Source organism: Lepisma saccharinum, chromosome 3 (genome assembly GCF_977018435.1).
Source record: "Lepisma saccharinum chromosome 3, izLepSacc3.1, whole genome shotgun sequence".
NCBI lineage: Eukaryota > Metazoa > Arthropoda > Insecta > Zygentoma > Lepismatidae > Lepisma > Lepisma saccharinum.
In genome coordinates, this window is record NC_139231.1 from 134,654,680 (window position 1) to 134,674,560 (window position 19,881).

The following is a 19,881-nucleotide window of genomic DNA, read 5'->3' on the forward strand; positions in this document are numbered from 1 at the left end:
GTTGTAATATCATCCCAAGTTGAGTAGGTAATGTTTAAATTTGAATTGACGACCTCTGTGGTGGAGTGGTTAGCACAGCGCGCTACGACGCAGGAGTTCTGGGTTCAAACTCCGGCCTGGGCATATAGGTGTTCTTTGTGACTGTCCCTTTGATCAATTTCAGCATATCCACACTCACCCTTGTCTTCGAGATTAACCAAAAGTGGCAGAAAAGCGAAGTAAAATTAACTAAATGAAACTCGAATCTTCCACTTACTGTTTGTCTACTTGACGCCAGTCACTGACGAATGACGTAAGTTCCTTCAGTCTTTACATATGAGCGTTTGGTAAGTAGGTTCATGGCGAGTAACTCTTCGATCTGATAGTAATACTGGAATGTTATTTCAATTGGCTTAACGACTTATGAGATAAGTTTGTGTTGTCTTTTTCTGATTATTAGTAATCATTTGGAGTAATTTCAGTAGGCGCCAGACTGCCCAGTCTGTGAGGCAACAGAAATTACAAGGTTTATTCACCACTGCTATATCTGTGACCACTTGTTGGCAGTCGGGAAAAAAGGGCGCCGAATGTGTACTTTCGGAAGGGCGTACCGGAATTTTGCCCGGTGTCTCAATCAGGTCCTGGCTCTACGAACCCCTAAAGAAGAAAAACTATATTTCCCCACATTCCATTCGTATACATTTTTGATGGGTTCTGGAATTGGAAACACTGTCGATTAACTCTGTCCGCTGGTTCAGATACGATATTAAGTGCCCATCTTGCGCGGATTAATACATAAAAGAATGCTGCAAACTGCTACGTGATTAGGTGGTAAACTTCAGAGACCTCTAAAGGGAAATTTCAGAATTAATACATTAGTTGTGCTACGAGAGTCGATAGATACACGTCCAGAGGGAAATTATTTACGGACTTTTCTTATCTTCTGCTTTCAAAAAGCTTCTTTTTTTTCTGGGATTTCATATTTTAAGTGAAAAATGTGTTATACTAGTTTGATCGTTCGCTAGTATTCCATGGATTTGTCGTGCGTGCGTCTGGAACAAGATTCTGGTCTACGTTTCAGCTTGTGTTTATGGAGTTGTGAATAGCCAGGGATATGCATTTTATTCCATGCTATTCGACGTAGCAAAGGTCTTGACGAGTGTTGCATGTGCTGCCATCTTTCTGCGAGAAATTAGGCCAACCTTCTTGTTGCAAGCGGCCATAGCTTCGGGAAACAGGATTTGACGTTGCCCACTTCAACCGCTTTCCACGAAGTTGATGAAAACACGCCATAACTAGATTTGTACGCGCTTTGCGGAACCGAGGAAGGATTGAACTACGCTCACCATTTGTGCAGGTATTAAATGGCGAATTTTCGAGTACTTAGAGTACGATAGAATGTAATTAGTAACAATACACAAAAGAAAAGGAGAACATTAAATTTCGATCAGTCTTTTTGTGTGTTAGGAGAATTTCGTCATTGGAATAGTTTCTTACATCAGATCGCAAATGTACGTACGTAAGTAGAACAACAGCGTGATGGAATTGACGACGTGTCAGTTAGCAGAACTCTAATATCAGAAACGCACTATTTGCATTCATCCTCCTTGTCCCGTAATTGTTTGCAAATGACGATTATATCATTGTGCATCTGTCTTAACGCTAGTTTACCCGTGCCGAGAAACTTAATCACAAACATTCAAGAAAACATTTTGTTTGAATTGATCCTTGCTTATAAGTAGGTTTAGTTATTTATTAATTATAATGATTACAAAAATTACCATCATTAATAAGAAATAATAACCAATTATTGCATGAGTGTCACACCCATGTTTTGCCATTCGCTAAAACTCACGAAAACCATAATATTTTTTTTTTAAATGCTTCTTTTTTACAGAAAGGCAGTTGTTTATTAATTGCAAAAAATACCATCATTACCAACCAATTTCTCAGTAGCATGAGTGTCTCGAATAACACGCTTTTAAAGATGGCGCCTGATACGCCCTCCAAGTGCATTTTGCCTCCTATTTACATTACGTTTATTTTTTTTATGAACAAAACTAATACAGAACATCCAGAACACCCTAAGTAACGCCAATGGTTCGTGAGGCTAGCGCCAATGGCTCGTGGGGCTAGCGTCAATTATTCGCAATTTCTAGACGTTTCCGACAAATTTTAACTTCAGGTTCGTGATTAGGAGGCCTCAATTAGTGACTATGTCAAATATGAAGAAAATCGGAGAGGAGTCCGGTCATCTTCAGTCATACCGGAATTTGTGTAAATGTTTTTGAGTCCCACTGATCACGTAGATTTTGAGATATGTTAATTGCGATATTTCGTCACGGAACAGATAAAGGCTTGAATGATGTACATCCTGAACAATTATTCTCTTCAGTTTGTGAAACGGGTATTTAGCAATATTAGTGTTTGATATTAATTGAAAAGTCTGATTATTGTTGCTTTTACACCGTTGAAATTCACTCAAGCTTATATAGTTGTTCAAAAGTGGTGATAAATACAATAACTCTAACTTAAACGTGGACATTTATATTCGTTTCATTGAGAATAATTTTTAAATATGCAGAAATAATATAAAGAGCAATTTTTTGAAAAGTGTGCATGAGATTAGAAAAATTTAATATAGGTATAATTAGTATCCTGTAAAGATAAGACATATAAAGTCTGGGGGTTGTTTTCTAAATCTTTAAAAACATATTTTGTGACTTTTTTCAGGTTACAAGTTGAAGCGAGGTATTTTCACTTAAATTACGCATAATCAATGCAGTTATCATGAATTAGGTTTTTAAACAAAAGTGATGATGAAGTCGAAGTGTATTTACCAAAATGTTATTGCAGTAGTCCACCATTTTAAAAAGAGCGTTGACCCACTGAAATATCAGACCATTTATTTTAGCTGCTGGAAAATATCAGCTAAGCACTCCAACTTTATGGCAATGGGTACACTCAAAACAGCAGATTTGCCCATGCACAATTTCGTTCGGTTTCCCCTTGCACAGTGTACTTTTGCGTCAGCTGTAACTTAGCCAGAAGAACTTGTATGAGTCTCATCACCCAGGGTGCCAAATCCTGGAGGGGACAAGGGGGATTTCCCCCACCAACAATCTTGTCCTAAAAATATTTCCCCCTCAAAAAATTCCCGGGAGGAGAGTTTTGTTACAATAACTAATAGTAAGGTCTGTTTGTGAGTGCTACGTGCCTTCTCTCTCTCTCTCTCTCTCTCTCTCTCTCTCTCTCTCTCTCTCTCTCTCTCTCTCTCTCTCTCTCTCTCTCTCTCTCTCTCTCTCTCTCTCTCTCTCTCTCTGTCAAGAGATCATTAACAGCTCTACACCAATAACAAAATATGAACAATAAGAATGAAACAACATTGCAAAATTAACATAAGTATGAAATTAATAGATTTATATTAATAAAAAGCAAAAATTAAATAAAAACTTATACATAATAAAACGAACTTAATATTTTATAATTTATTGACATTTTTAACCAGTTGGTAATGGAATTGTTTTGCCACTTTATAAATATCTGATATACACAAAAGTAACAAATTAATTTTTTGTATGTAATAATATATATTTAACTATGTATTTAGTTATTTACGAGTACTATATATCTAGCAACATAATAGATATATCACATAAAAATTAATATGTGTGCATGAATTAGGATCTTCCCCCACCAGTCTTAAAATATATCTCACCCTGATGTCACCATCTTATAAACGTTGAGCAGTCTATTTTAGTTACTCTGTTGTGTAATACAAACACTATTTTAACAAAATTTTATTTTCTCTTTACAGGTGAGGAACTTTTTTACACATGTGCAAATCTTTCTGAGGGATTTTGGGAATGGTGTAAAGGTAAGATGAATACTACAGTAAATTTTGGTCCGAACGAAACATGTTTGTAATACGGTTCGGGGATAAATAGTGTTGAATATAATATCCGGTAGAAAGGGTAAAGTTGGAGGAGCTAGAAGGATGTCATCGTAGACTTTGGTTGAATTCGAGAATCGATTAACTCCCTTTTTCATTATTCTATTTGTTTGTTGAAATATGGTGTTTGAAATTATCAGGAATGATTTGTGAAAGAAGCGTTTCAGCTCTACATATCTCTCAGAGTATAGCTCTCGCCATGAAACCAGTCCTTTCAAGGTCGAAGCTTCCCCTTGCCTCCTCCACACCCCTGGCCCTCAGTCGACACTTCGCACGTTGTACGTATGCGGTTGATTTCGTCGGTTGAAATTATTTCTCAATGGCAACACTGTAGGTGGGTGGCGTGACCTTGACTGGACTGTTTTCGTGGCGAGAGCTCTAGTTTTAGATGTTTTTTTAATGCTAATCTAGACTGCTGTAAGTGAAAATTTCCATACGCCATGTCTCGAGCAGAAAGGGGAATTATTTGGAAAAGAAGTCCACTATATCAGCAACATATGGCATTGTTAAATTATTGTCTCCTGAATTTCTCGGCTCGAGTACAAAATATGGGTATCTTTTTAGGCCTATCTCGACTTCAGTGTCATTCTTATCTCATTGTCGTCTCGGTCTCAAATTCGTTGATATAGCACTGTAATATAAACCTATTAACACAAACCACACCAAAAGTTTCTGACTATTACATAGCACATATAGTCCATCTATAAATCCAGCAACTATCCCTTTCGATTGCCTGAATAAACCGCAGCAATTTTATTGACAAAATGTTCATCCTCTCTGTAAGTAAACAATTGGAGTAGAGTTCATGCAATATGTCAATTATTTATATAAAGGGGTACGTTTGAAACATAACTCACTCTCTACCCGCCTTAGACCTGAAGGTTTATCCATCTGTCCTGGGCAAGATCAATCCAATCTTTTCCATCCTTACCGATTTTCTTTAGGTCCATCTCAACGTTTTCCCTCCATCTTGGTCTTCCTACAGGTCTCTTACCATCAGGTTTCCCAACAAGAATCCTGTAAACTCTTTCCTCTCCCATTTGTACAGACTGGACTACCCACCTAAGTATTCGTGATTTAATTTGATTGAAACATATATACGTAAATAATATCTTTGCCTCAGAAATTGCATATTGTTAAATTGTCCTTGAATTCGTAGATAATAAGATATCATTTATTACGTTTATCCAACCTCTGTGGCAAGGTAATCATCACAGTGCGCTGCGGAGCCAGGGGTCTCTGGTTCGAATCCCGGCCTGAACATGCGTTTCTTTATGAGTGTCCCTTCATCAATTTCATCATATCGTGCATCTCCATCTTCCCGATTAGCCAAATCAATAAAAATCTATTATTACGAATTTAAAGGTCTGTCTCTAGAGGAAATCAATTAAAACTAGATTTATATGTTGTAATATGAAAGTTAATTCTAGTGAATTCTCAAACCATGTATTTCGCCAGTTTTCAATTTGGTTCATGCAGTTTCGTTCGTTCTTTCCCCTCTTTTCATTTTTCCCAGATCTTTAGGAAATTTATTTGCTTCCCTCTGTTGTTCCAGTTGGCAGATATTGGAGACCTTCCCCCACCCTTCCCTGGAAAGGAAGATTTCAGCAGACACAAATATTTACCCGGGAAAATCTCTCGTTTCTCACCCTCCAAGAACCTGCCGATTAGATCTTTCTGACTCACGCCGTGATGAATGAAGTCTTAAGTGCGTGATGGCTATATTGCACTTTTTTCCCCTCTGACGTATGTTTCTTTGAGATGGATTTTTTATATGAGAAATGTTCGGTTTGTGTGCCTTTCGGGTGGCGGGGTCTTGCCCTCGCACATTCATGGTTGTGTGGTGGGAATGAGAATTGGGCGGGAACTCGTGCGTTGAGAGTGAGATTGCTTCCACGGTATCTGATCGTTTGTTCTATTCCACTCTTGTACAGGTGCGGATCCGCGGAGAGGGAGAGGGGTCTGTCGTCCCTCCAAAATGTCTAGACAACTTCTTTGCACACATTAAATGCAATCTATATATTTTTCTGTGTCTCGGTATTCTACGAGGGCTGTTCAATAAAGAATGATTATTATTATTATTTTTACAACATACCTTTACTCATCCTCATAATTTTGATGATCTTTATGAAAGTGGTGCCCAGCAATTTTCCATGCGTTTTTGCCAGTCTTCAAGGGCATACTTGAAGTCGTTTCTTGATAGGTCCTTTAGAATCGCCTCCGCAGTGTCTGATGATGGAAAATGCATCCCGCGTGAGGGAAACCGAGTGCATGGAGGGGAAAACGCAGCTGCAGCTACCAGACGTTTGCAGCAACGCGCACTACTTCGCTCCGCCCACTCACCTCCTCCCCTCTTCTACCGTTACGCGCGGCTTGCTCCACAGATTCCCGAAAGTGTGTTTAAGGCACCAAGGCTTCAAAAGCCGATTATAGAAGATATCAGAGCACATCATTCACTTTACTAAATTTCAATACATCTACTGCAAACGCTTGAAAAGGAAAGTAGAATTTCAAAACCTCAAGAAATATAATTACTGGTCTAGATTGAGTATGCAAGAATTCAAAGGTGATGTTATCTTCCAGTTAAGATTAGGGTGACCATACGTCCCGTTTTGATCGGAACAGTCACGTTTCAGAGGCGTGTCCCGGTCGTCCCTTCCATATTATTAGAACGTCACCATTTGCCAGTTTTATAAAAGTCTAGGAGTTATCTTGAAGAAAAAAAGTCTAAATTTGAGAGACATTTCATGCTAAAAAGGTGTATAATTTTGTGTCTTCCGTTATTTGTGGAGCAGTGAATACGATTGAAGTTTCTTTACGGAATTGCAACAAGAATTTAAAGTTCCTGCGTCTTGATACAAACTCAAAAGAAAAATCTAGATATGTGTGTGATATGTGGGGAAAGGTTTTCGGGGAGATTTATAAAGGGTTGATGAAGAATAAAGCTGCTTTGAAGAAGATGGATTCTTCTGCTAAATACTTCTGCCATTCTTCAACTTCAGCACCAAAGGTTGATCAGAAAGGACGAGACAGTCATACAGAGATTGTAATAATTAATTCATTTTGACATTGAGAGATCATATTTCATTTATTGTTTGATGTATCATTTATGTGATCCATCATTTAATAAACAATAATTTTATAATTAGGAGTGCGGGTAAACTGATCTCCTTGTGATGTCCCGTTTTTGGGTCAAAATATTATGGTCACCCTATTTAAGATGGAGGGAGTTTTGTGAAGGTCCATATCTCAGATTCACTTAAATGTTTGTTAATGGCTATTCTTTTCCGTTCTGTGTGTGCTGTAAGCTCGAAGCGTATAGTGGACGCCAATGTCCTCTCCTATCTCTCTCTCTCCTGTTGTAGCTGTAGTCTTCCTTCAAGCTGTGTTCCTTTCTCACTTAGATGAGTGACGTATCTCGGGGAAAAATAGAGAAAATAGCAGCTAAAATTTTCCAGTAAACCGCAACGCAGTTCAGGCAATTAAGACTAGTAATAATCAAATATTTACGTTACTTTTATTGTTGCGTAAACTGGGCCAAGATAATGTTATATTAATCAATTTTCTTGTCATTTTTACTTCCTTATAAAATGCACTCACTTGATGTAATAGTTTGCCAATAGATGTCTCCGTTAGTAGCAAGAGTTCTTTAGTTCCTTAAATAGAATTTTATTCCTCATTCATGTTCTATTTCTAAAAGGATAATTTCTGAAAGTTGTTAGCTTAAATAAGGATTTTATTTAAGGCATAAACTTATTGTCTGTATTCGAAGGAAGGAAAAGGACATTGAATCCCGGAAGATACTATTTTACTTTGTAAGATTTAAAAATGCTGTGGCTATTTAAACGGTCTTCGGCTTGGGCCCCGTACCAGAACGAGCTCGAGTCACCCTCTTCAGACGCCGAGTGCCTCATTGTCATCAAGTGAAATATCTGGGTGTCCTCCTGGACAGACGACTGAAATTTGGACCTCACACACATGCGGCCTGCAAGCGCGCACGCATGCGCACACTCTTCCTTTTGCCACGCGCCTCCATGTGTTCACTTCGATGGTTCGTCCTATTCTACTCTATGCCAGTCCGGTATGGACCCAGATGGCACAGACCCATCACAAAAAGATCCAGATTGTGCAGAACAGAGCGCTACGCATGATTGGGTCCTACCCCATGGACACCCGTATCACCCAGATTCATGATGATCTGCAATATCCAATGATAGAGGAGACGCTCCAAATCGCCAAACAACGCATATGGGCCAAGGTTCGAGCCCACACCAATCCACTGATAAACTCCATCGGGACACTCCGTCCCCGACGGCGTAAGGTACCTCTACCACGACCGTGACAAAGTGAATCACACTCAGATTCTAGGGAACCTAAGTAATCTCTTCATATGGTTTTTAACAAATGTATAATATGTGCACCTGTGCTTGTATTTAAATTTCGTGTAATTATCATGATAAATCCTTGTATATCTTGTATGTATTGTTGTAGTTAGTTGTATATGTTGGGCACATACCCACGACCTGTCTCCTGCGACAGTAGCAGGAAACACTAATGTAATTGTAAATATCAATGTTCCTGTACACATTTACTATGTAAACAACCCACATCCCAGTTCAATAAACAATATGCTGGATATGAAAAGTCCTGACTTCGAAAAAAAAATAAAGAGAATATCGATTGCTTATTTTTGTGGGAGCAGGAAAAGGTTCACGAACCATTAAAGAGAATATTGAGTACTCAAATTGGCTAAAGTCCTAGGGCCGGCTTTGGTTTTGTCCAGAGTGTTAGGTTAAAATGTTCTGCCTTCGTTTACAAAAATGTCACCTATTATAGAGCATTAATACAATTTGTAACGTTAGATGGCAGCGTAGTTACAATTGTATAAGATGCTTAATGCATCCTCGATCTTTACGTGAAAAAATTTTAAGTTTGGATTTTTAATGCTGAACACTTGCAGATCTTTTTATAGTCAGTTATTTGTTGGAATATTGCGAAAATACAACTTTCAATGAAATAAGTTTTCACTTCTCGTGTTGAGTTCCTGTAAAAACCTGTTGAACTAGGACGAAAGACAATTAAGATTACCTTTATTTTTCCTGAATTATACATTAATTTTTATAAAGGTGAATGGGGATCCACATTCACCCTACTATAAAATAAAAGAAGTGGCGTTTCGGCAATGAGGGAACCCACATTCACCTTACCACAAAAAAATAAGAAATGCTGCTAAGGTTCCTCAGGATCTTTTTGGTCTGAACATTTTCGAAAATTCCTCTCATTTAGAAAGACCTCTATAATATTCCAAATTTTGAAACATCACATGTGCTTAGAATTCCTTCTACAGCATTCACGTGAATTTTCGTGGGCTTGCTTTCGCTGTTGCCGAGATATCTACAAGACCTAGATATCTTTGTATTATGGAAAATTATGCTTACGTAGCCACGAAACTATTTCGAATGTAGACAACAGCCTAAGCAAACCACACAAGGATTCACGAAAATGCTCCAGAATGAAGGAATAGGGGAGAATTGTAGAGAGAGACAAAACCAAATTGTTATAACATGCTCTAAAGAAGTCATGAAATAAAATTAAATTGGCTTAGAATTAGCAATACAGAGCTTCCATCGGGATCCAACCCGGGAATCCTTGAATACAAGGGGACAACCTTGACTACCAGGCTGTTGTAGAAGGCTCATATTGGTGGCTTCAATTGTATCTTGCTGAAAGAGAATCGAATATTAAGTACATGGTAGAAGAAACTTTGTAATATTCCGAGACAACACGACATACCTTTCCTGTTGTATACCTGCGTATGCAGGTCATCTGGATATGAAATACTTTCTCCTTGGCTTTGAAACTCTCCAGTTCCCAATTGGTTAGGCTGCTATTCATCTTCTGTGATGTGCAAATGTCTGCAAATCATGAAAACAACAAAGCTTTATAGGTGGGTGTCATGTGACGTCAGGATGCGCACAGCCGCCATGTTTGCGGCCAATTTTCCCACAATGCAATAGTTTGTGACGTAGGTGAAACACACCTATAGGCAAGGTGATTATCAGTGTTTATACAATGTAGGGTATTTGTAGACAGGAGTCATTTTCATATTCTTTCATAATATAATATAAACTTTATACACTATTTTCGTCATTTAAATACATGCTCACACACAGCAAATTATAACTTTATAGTTGCGCATGTTAATATTTTTGTCTAATTATTTTGCAATGAAGTATTCCGCACACGAGCGTTCGTTTTAGTCCCTGCCAGCAAGACGCACAAATTTCAATTCGGTTTCAACAGTAGTGTTTCACCTACGTCACAAACTGCTGAATTGTGGCTTCAAACAGCCATGATGGAGGCCAGTTCTTGTAAACATACGGAATTCAAGCAGGCGGGCGGGAAATTAGAACCTTGTTTGCGATGGTACACGTGCAGTATTCGGTGTTTCAAACAACAGAAGCTCACGTAATTTCACGATATTTCCTTGCACGCAACACAAAAAAGGCCACAAACATGGCGGCTCTGCGCCTCATGACGTCACACGAAATGCACTTATATTAAAGTCAATGATGGCGATGCGTTTGGGAAGTAGGTGAGTGAGAGATCACATTTACAAAGATTTCTTGAAATAAACATAATTGAGAGCAGTAAGGTGAACTAGTGGGAAAATGATCTAGAGCAGTATTAGGCTATATATATTATAGTCAATGGAATAAGTTTTGACTTGCTAGCCCCTTAGTAAAATACCTAGGTAAATATACGGAAACATTCTGCTGCGCGAGACATTTGTTCCTAGTTAAGAATTGTCAATTATCGTGGCGTACTCACCTTCCTCACAGAGCAGTGGTTTCAGAGAAAACTTCTTTTCCTCACCATTGAAATAATGCATATTTGTTCAGTGTACAAGTAATAGCAGTTGGAAATTCCAATCCATTGATTAATTCATTAATTTAGTTCATTCCTTGGCAACAATAGTTAACGTACAAACCATCACGCACTGTTGAAACAAAGCAATAATGAAGTATCTGGTTCAATCGAAACAGAAATATATATTTTTTTTTTTCTGGTGACGCCCATGCTTATAACTTAATGAGCATATAGCAGATCTTACATCTCAAAATAACAGGTTGTATACTCAACATCCATACACACCTATAGGTTTACCATACTGCGGTTCACTTTGATTGTACAAGAACAAGTACTTTGGGGTTAAAAATTATAGATACTCGAGTTTGGACTGCAATTAAAAATTAACCAGTAGACCTACATTAAAACGAGTTACATCAAAATTTATCTTATTCAATTCTGCGTTAATCTATGCCAACCAATTTTTTTTTCGAGTAGGCCTTATATTTTTTATCGTCGTGAGAACAAAAAAGAGCCGGTTTTTTGGAGTTTTGGAAACGATCGCTCTTTTTGAAATTCTGTAAATCAAAAACTTTTTGTCCGATTGTTGTGGAATTTTAGTACAGTGGAGGCAGAATGGTTTTAAACACAATTCTTAATTTTCAAGTTTTCAAAACTTGTCAAAAACAGTTTTCTTCAATTTTGCGAAACAACCTTTTCTTAGTATTGGACAGTCCTACAAATGCAATATTGGTCTTGTTTTGAAGCTATTTGCATCTGTTTTTACAATGCATTATCATTGTCAATTCACATTGCGAAACCGATTTTATACAGATTTTTATTCAGCGGAGTAAACACGGCACACAGCGATGTCCGTTGAACCGTGAAAACTACGGGCACACACTGCGAGTCAATCTCCCCTCCCAAACGCCATTCATTCCTGGTTCCGCCACTGCTTCTGCACGTAGCTCGTCATGGGGTAAGCCGACTTCTGTAACACGCTACGACACCGTGGGTCCCAGGTTCGAATTCTGGTCATAGATGTCCGTTTTCATTGTTTTCATTCAATGATCCATTTCACCTGTTTATTTTTAACTCCAAAGATAAAAATGCGACTTTGAATGGCCAAGATAGAGATATATTAGAGTACTGCATGGGACCACTTTCGCTCGCTCGAACTCGTTCGAGTCTCCCATGCTCGAGCGTTTGCAACGGAATATTATTTTAATTTGGCAATAATCGTATGTAAAATAATTGTCCTGGCAGTTTCAGCCCACAATCATCTGTTTCATTTTTCATGTATCACTGTATTGGTAAGATAACTATACTATAGTGCGTCTCAACTTTAAAAGTCAGTATGGGTTAAATGGAGCGCGGCGTTGACAGATCAACAAACGGAGGCTCATCGAGTCGCTCTTAATCGCTAATGATTGCGACAAATTTACTTCCTTAATATCGTAAAGGAAATCTCCAAAATCTATGTATTTGATGCATTTTGGGAAAAAGTTTATATTTGGACGTAACTATTTAGTACTATTTTACATTTCCATTATATGTGTAACTATTATGCGTTCTTTACCTCGAAGTTTACGAATACTGTGTCTTTTTCTAGCTTCTCTATCCATTATTAAACAAAGTATGTAACTTACATGCAATCCACGATTATCACACAGCACACTGCACTTCCTACGGGGCACCTGCCTGCAACATAATTTTAATCTCGGCGGCGCGCAATGAATTTGATACGCGAGACAGACCGCGTAAGCAAACTACAATTCTGCAATAAATAATGGTGCTGTGGAGTAACAATGCATTCTGAAAATAACTTCAAACAATGGTCAACACTTTTTCTTCGCTTGGTCTGCACGTTTATCGCAACAAACCGAAAAGTTTCTCGCTAACCAAGTTTTTCGTGTTACGGTCTTATGATTTATACAAAATATCGAATGTATATAACACTCCTCGTAAGCAAATTAATTCAGTCAGGCGAAGAATATCATATCTACAAACACCATAGATCCCATAGAAAAAAAAACTGGAGAAGTTAATCAACCGGTTTGATATTTATGGCTTTTGAGGTATTTACTAGAAAAAAATTAAGCGTTTTGCAAAATTCCATAATTATGGAAATTTCAGATCACATGAATTTATGACAGGTTATATAATGCCGTCAGTAAATAGAGCATAAAAAACTCTACAGGATTATGATTTCACTGTTTGAAATTTATGACTTTCACATTTTGTAAATTTTGTAACATCTGGCAACGCAGCGGTGGTAGAGAAGGACAGAGCTATTGGCAAAATTCATGCATTAGAGAGAAAGGGAAGTACTCCATTTACTTCCATGCTGACTTTTAATGTTGAGACAGTCTATACATTTTAACACAGAGGCGCAATCACGAATTTTTGTCTGGGGGGGGCAAGTACCAGAACGACAAACGTGCCAATAATAATTATAATCATAAAAAATAATAATTGGAATAATAATATTAATACTGTTGGCAATTTTTTTTGTATTTTTTCAACACGTACAGTTTCACATTACCTAATAATGGAAAAAAAAGCACATAAACTGTATTTTTGAAAAGCAAAAATGACGAATATAATTATTTTTGTACATATTACATGTGTAACTCTCATGTACAACATTTGTTTTACACATAGCTATGCAGCATAGAGCGACGTAAAGTGAGAGAATACATATACAACATGTTGACACAAAATTGTGCACGTATTCAATGTTTCTTTACATATCCACCTCATAACAAACCAACATCAAAAATGATATAAATTTTCTCTCCTTCTCCTCTAAAACGATTTTTCATACATTTAAATCAAAACTCTTTAGCAACAAAATCTGAAGAACACATTTGGTCTTACTCCTCTACCTAGTAATTTACTATGCATTATAGGAAAGAATGAAACTGCGAGCGAAGCGAGCAAGAAAATTTTCAGATCCAATTTTTGCAAACTTAAAACAATATTGATTTAAAAGGGCGCAAATAATTTCACGGGCGCCATGGCATTCTCTCTTTAAAAACTTTTTTCATTTAGATCGTTCGGTGCCCAGGTCTGACTCCTGCCGCCCCCTAGCTACGGCTCTGAACGTGATAAGACTGTAGGAAAAGCAGATAATGCGAGCGAAGCGGGCAAGAAAATTTTACGAAACTTATTTTTATTTACGTAAAATTTGAAATCGAGGGGCAATTGCTCCTCTGTGCACCCTTGCAGGTGCTCTTGGCCGTCTTGAAGAAAAATGCAAGAATGTATATGATATTGCTAGCCATGCTTTTCTTCATTTCAATATCCCCCCCTAGAATTGTTTCCGTCCAAGGTTGGAGGGGGCAATTCCCCCGTTCCCCTTGTGGTTGCACCACTGGCTACAAATATTTTCACGGGGTGCCATGGCATTCTCTCCTTTACATCTTTTTTTCATTTACATCGTTCGGTACCCCCTAGCTACGGCTCGGAACTTGATAAGAGTAAGAAAAGGAGGTATTCCGAGCGAAGCGAGCAAGAAATTTTTATTTACATAAAATTTGAAATCTAGTGGGTCAATATTCCCTCTGTGCCCCCCTAAAGATGCCCAATGTTTGCCCCCTTGCTCCCCCTGGAATTGATTTCCTTCCAATGTTGAAGGCAATGCCCCCCCTGCCCCCCTGCATCACGGAGATGATGATTATGACTATGTTTGCTTAAGTTTCAATTTCACCGTGTCTTTCACTTCAGTATCCATATTTGAGGGCCCACTACTACAGACAAATGACGGTTATGGCTGTAGTACTTGGGCTCCGACTGTATACCGCTCGTTTCGGCTGCTCGAGCGTTATTCGCTCAAGCGAGAAAGCTCTTAATTCCGTACGCCATCTAGCGTCGCGCTTGCGAACTATTTGGCGCTTGAGCGAAATGTTTTTCCTACAGCACTCTTAAAATATAGGCATGTCTACCTTGATGCTACCTCATTCGGACAAAACCAGCCTCTCTCGTAGCAGTCAGTACTATCACAGAGCGAGAGCAGAATTGCTAAGTGGAAAATAGTTATGAGTTCTTATTCAAACCCACCCTGGGGAGCTTTCAGTTATTAAGAAACAATTGATGCTTTGAACTGCTGTTCTCGAGACTTCTCTCGGATGGAAAAGTATTCAGCGACAATCTTTGTGTCCAATCAAAAGCAACTTTGGAATGAACATCTGACTAATTGCGTCTTTTTAAGTTCCCCGCTGCCTTTCCTCTCCCCTTTCATTTTTCTCCCCCGAATGAAATGTCGCCAGGCAATTAAGAAACTTTCTTCAGCCCTGTTTCCTCGGATAAAACAGCACTTTAAAATCAATAACGTTGACACCCCCCTCGGTCATATCTGGTCTTGAAGCTTCTTTTGTTCGTTGAGGAAACACGCTGAAGTTCTGGGAATTTGAAAGCTTGAAAAAAAGAACGACAATTTCCTTCATGAAAAATTTGAAAATATATACGAATAAAGTATGTAAGTATTTCTCATTGTCACGCTGTTGTGCTTTCTGAGAAGTACAGAACATACGCAAATGTCAACCTCTTTTCCACGTAGTACACCCTGGACTGCATTTTGCAGACCAACGAGGCCCTGACGTCTGGACCCACGGCCAGTATGAACCTTTGCAAGGATCATGCCGCCTTCTGTCCAAGTGTGTTTCTGAGTGACCTCACATCAATGTCATCTTGTCACTATTCATCTTCGAGATTAGCCAAAAATAACAGAAACGCGAATTAAAATAAATAAAATACTACCACAGGAAGATCTATGTTCTCTGTATGTACAGTGATGGAAAAAAATACTTCCCCCATAGAGCCTTTATACGATTAGTCATATGGGGGAAGTATTTTTTTCCACGACTGTACAGTCACGCAATAAACTTTAGACAAATAATCATGAAATACTCGCTCCCTATATGGCATTAGCATACTTTTCAATTCCCTTAACTCTCCTTTTTTTGTATACTGCTCCCCTATCTGGACTATGATTCAAAGAGTAATCTTGCCGGACTTGATTCTGTCCTCAGCTTCTTCCTCGCCATTGCTCGCAATATAATACTTTCCCTGAGACCAGGGTTGTTAAAGGTCCAGTAATTTTAAATAAGTTCAATTCCGGTCCAGGAGTGAAAATCTGGAAGCGTAAATTGGTTCTGGACCGAAAAGAACCTTTATATATGTAAATTATTTCAATTCGGTCCAGGAACCTTTTTTCCCGATCAATTTAAATTCGGTCCAGGGACCTTTTTTCAATGTAATAATTCACGACTTGGACCGAATTTAAATTCTGCGAGAAAATAGTTCCGATCCTGCACCGGAACCCAATAGAGCCCATTAGAATCTATGGGTTCCTGGAGCTTCAACAACCCTGCCTGAGACACCTCCATAAAACAGGTATCTATTATCACCGTCTTGAATATCGAACCACCACACGCTCGTCGCCAACTTGCAGACATGATTTTTGCATAAAATGATCAAGGCCAAAATTAAAACCGAATTTCCAATCGGCAATTTCATCTAGGGATCCCCCCACACGGCCAACCCGCAACGTAAACCTCTTTCACAATCCCACTACAGCGATCTCTATAGGCCTCCTCGCTTATGTAGTAGCCTGCCTCCAAATGCTGACGACCTACTCTTGCCGAACATGGTTTCACACACTTGTTAAGAATGTTTGTGTGCAATTTATATTTTTCTCTGTTCAATCTTGTAAGGTGAAGTTTCCCGTGCATATAGCACCGTGCCGTGAACGCACATATAGGGGATGTGGGTGTAGGGTCCCCGCATATTCCCAATCTAGGCCATTTCGGAGGTGATGTGATCAGCACCACGCTCCGGCCGCTTCTACCCCACAGGCTGGGTGAGCCCCAGAGCCATTTTACGCGGGGACAAAGTCCGACCTTAGATTACCCACCCCATGAATCGAACCCGGGTCTCCGACGTGGAAGTTAGACGCCATACCAATTGGACCACCAAAATCTTGTATTAGGGCCTCCCCGATGTCGCAGTGGTAGCGTCATCGCCTTGTAATCAAGGCGTCCCGGGTTCGATACCCGATGGAGACACATAGTGGTTCGGATTCCACTTTAAAATATCGGTCAAGTCCCGATTAGCCTTACTGTGCATAAAGTGGACTTAAAACACCCAACTCAAACCAAAATAATCCTGTATTGCTTTGTTTTGTATTTTTGTTGTTTTCCTGCTGTTACTATTTCAGTATGAAATGGTCATTCAGTACTGTATCTGATCTGAGAGTTTCCAGTTTCGAATCCCGGCTAGGACATGGATGTTTGTGAATGTTCATTAATCACTTTCATCATGTCATCACTCATTCCCATCTTCACAAATTAGCCAGAAGTGGCACAAAAGGCGAAGTAAAATAGAAACAAATCAATCAATCAATCAAGCACTGTATATGAAACTTTAAGCCAATGAATATATCTACGGGGATGAGCGAACTTCAATATCAAGTTCCACCAACGCCGTAGACTTAGGCAACTCGCACAACACTGCGCAAGGAAAGTAAAGCCCGCGACATGTTAAGTTTGCAGCATGGTGCTAAGAATCTTCCGTACCAGTCTTGCCTCAACCGCAGAGATGTCATATCGTAGACAGTGAGAAAATCGACAGTATTGCAGCGGAACTATTTTCTGCCCGCACGTTTGTGTCTATACATGCGAAAAGTTTGCTGCAAACTTAACCTGTCGCGGAGCTTAGTATTTCATGATCTGGGTATTTTTTTTTATTGCGGATTACTGTACGTTTGTCTGAAGGGCATGTTTGAGTATTCCCTCGTATATCGATGTGTTTACTTCGATTCCGTAAACAGTAGCACCAAGTCTTCCAGGTGGCCGCGGTGGCTCAGTCGGTAACGCGTCTGACTACCATGTTCAAGGTCCCGGGTTCGATCCCCGGCCGGTTCAAATCCGGGAACTTTTCTAACGGTGGAAGCGGCCCCGGCGCCTACCCAGCGTCGAATAACATGGGTACCTGGGGGAAACCCTGGGGGGTAAAGGCGGTCAGGGGCGTGATGCTGATCACATCACCCCCACTCACGACCGGATCAAGAAAGTGTGGGGCGTTACCCCCACACCCCCTATACGCCTTCATGGCGTGGTGCTATGCACAGGGGAACACTTTACCTTTTTTACCTTTACCAAGTCTTCCATTCCATGCCCAAGTTCATATTCTCCCCAGAATGTCACCTGAATTTACGTCAGGGTGATTTTAATCAAAACAAATGACGACGAAGGGGCGAAGCCACCCTCTGAATCAAGGGGTTGGGAGAAAAAAGTCCATCGCAGGACCTGTCGCAAATTCGCACGGTTACCTGCCGCGTGTACAGGGCATTGTGAGGGTGATAATGGCACTGCCTGTGTGTATTAAGCTTGATGGATTGTAGAATGTCACGTGTGACGCTCCATTGTCCTAGCATGCCGTCGGAAGAGGGGAGGACTGTCGAGGTTGAGCAGCCCTGTCTTCTCCACTCTCTGGAAGCAGTGTTGCCAACTGAGAATAAGTTTCCCTCCGTTCAGAAGAATTTCCCTCGGGAGAAGCAAATTTCCCCATGGCGAAGTATTTTTTTAACGAAGGTAACTTCCTTAGGTGAAGGTAAATTTCACTGGGTGAAGGAGAACTTCCGTAAAAATTGTTATTTATTTATTTCGTCTTTGTGTACATTGTGAAATTCAGGCTACAGTGTCTTTTCTTCCACTTATCCATCTACGTCGCCATTATCTTACTTCTCTTTAGTAATAAAATAGAAAAGAAAAAACAAAAGATATTAAAAAGACTACAGTTTATAAACGAATACACACACATGCTCACCTTTTCACACCCATAAAAATAAAAAAGGCAGTACAGTTGTATTACACACACACACCCCACACACACCTCCCACACACACACACATGTTTCCTCTGGAGGGGAAATTTTTCTGCATGAGAGAAAATTTCCACTAGCTAATGGGATATTTCCTTAACTCTCTGGCAATTCTAAACCTGAAGGTTTATTGCGACAGCAAGTTTTTTTTTTTTTTTACACAAATGCTTTTCTGAGCAAGATCAATTTACTTTTGACCATTCTTAAAACTTTCCTTCGGAGCCATGTTAATATCGTCATTCCATCTTCATCTTTGATGTTCCACAGACCCTTATACCAGTTCTTACAACAGGAACCTTACAATTTTTCCCCCTCTCACTTGAATGCTCTATGGACTGCCCAAGATTTAGCTATTGCTTAATGATTATAAGGGGAGATGAATATAGATTATGCCGTTCATTGTTCTGCAAACTTCTTAATTCGCTTTAACTGGAGACAAATATTTCCCACTTAATGCAATGCTTCAGTAAATTTTTGGATAATTTTTATGTTTTAGGATGTTTCACAAGACCATTTGTAAATCATCCATAGGCACATCCATATATGGATCTATTTGATACATGTAGTCATCAAGTTATTCGTTGAGAATAACGCGACACGAGTAGGAATGGTATCAAGACGAGATGTGGCATTGTATCGGCCTCGGTTCGAGTTGTCATTGGCTGTCTCGTTTGCGTCTCGTTTCAGACTTGAAAGGCAAGTCTCGAACAACATACAACGTCTTGCGCATAAAACTTTTGAAACGTATAGAGGGCACTACGACAAACAACTTTCTTTAATAAAATTTTAGGCTATTTTCCACGCGAGAATGCATTATTACTGTGAATTCTATTGTGGTATTAGAGCTCCGGATCTGGTATGTGTAGGACGCAAGTGTATGTGCCGTTCAAATTGTCATCAATAACTATATATATGCACACGCACACATACATCTATCTACCTTTTGGCCATAATTAAAGTTTTCAAAACTCTATGTAGGTTACATTTCTTTTGAAGTGATGCAGAGCTTAGGATTATTAAAACATTTGTTCTATTCGTACTGTAGTCAGACATCGTAAATGATTGGATGGTATAGCATTTCAGCATGATCGGATAACAGTGGCGGCGATTGGGTTGCAAACTGGGGGGGGTAAGGTGCCATACCATAACTAGGGGAGCAAGGGCAGTTTAATTTCCTTTGGTACATAAGGTTTAGCATAATGCGGGGAAAAAGTGGT

The 19,881-nt window shown here is 39.3% G+C and overlaps 1 protein-coding gene across 2 annotated transcripts in view; it reads left to right on the plus strand.

The window, feature by feature from the left end:
* The window catches only part of sick (sickie), a 1,061,378-nt gene that overhangs the window by 168,551 nt on the left and 872,946 nt on the right, over positions 1-19,881 (plus strand). Inside the window, exon 1 of one of the 2 annotated variants that reach the window (XM_083119472.1) lies at positions 1,285-1,336. The exons of the other annotated variant lie outside the window; for it this stretch is intronic. The gene's annotated coding sequence lies outside the window, so the exon portion shown is untranslated. Of the gene's footprint in view, positions 1-1,284; positions 1,337-19,881 lie in introns of those variants that run through there. 2 annotated transcript variants of the gene reach the window in all.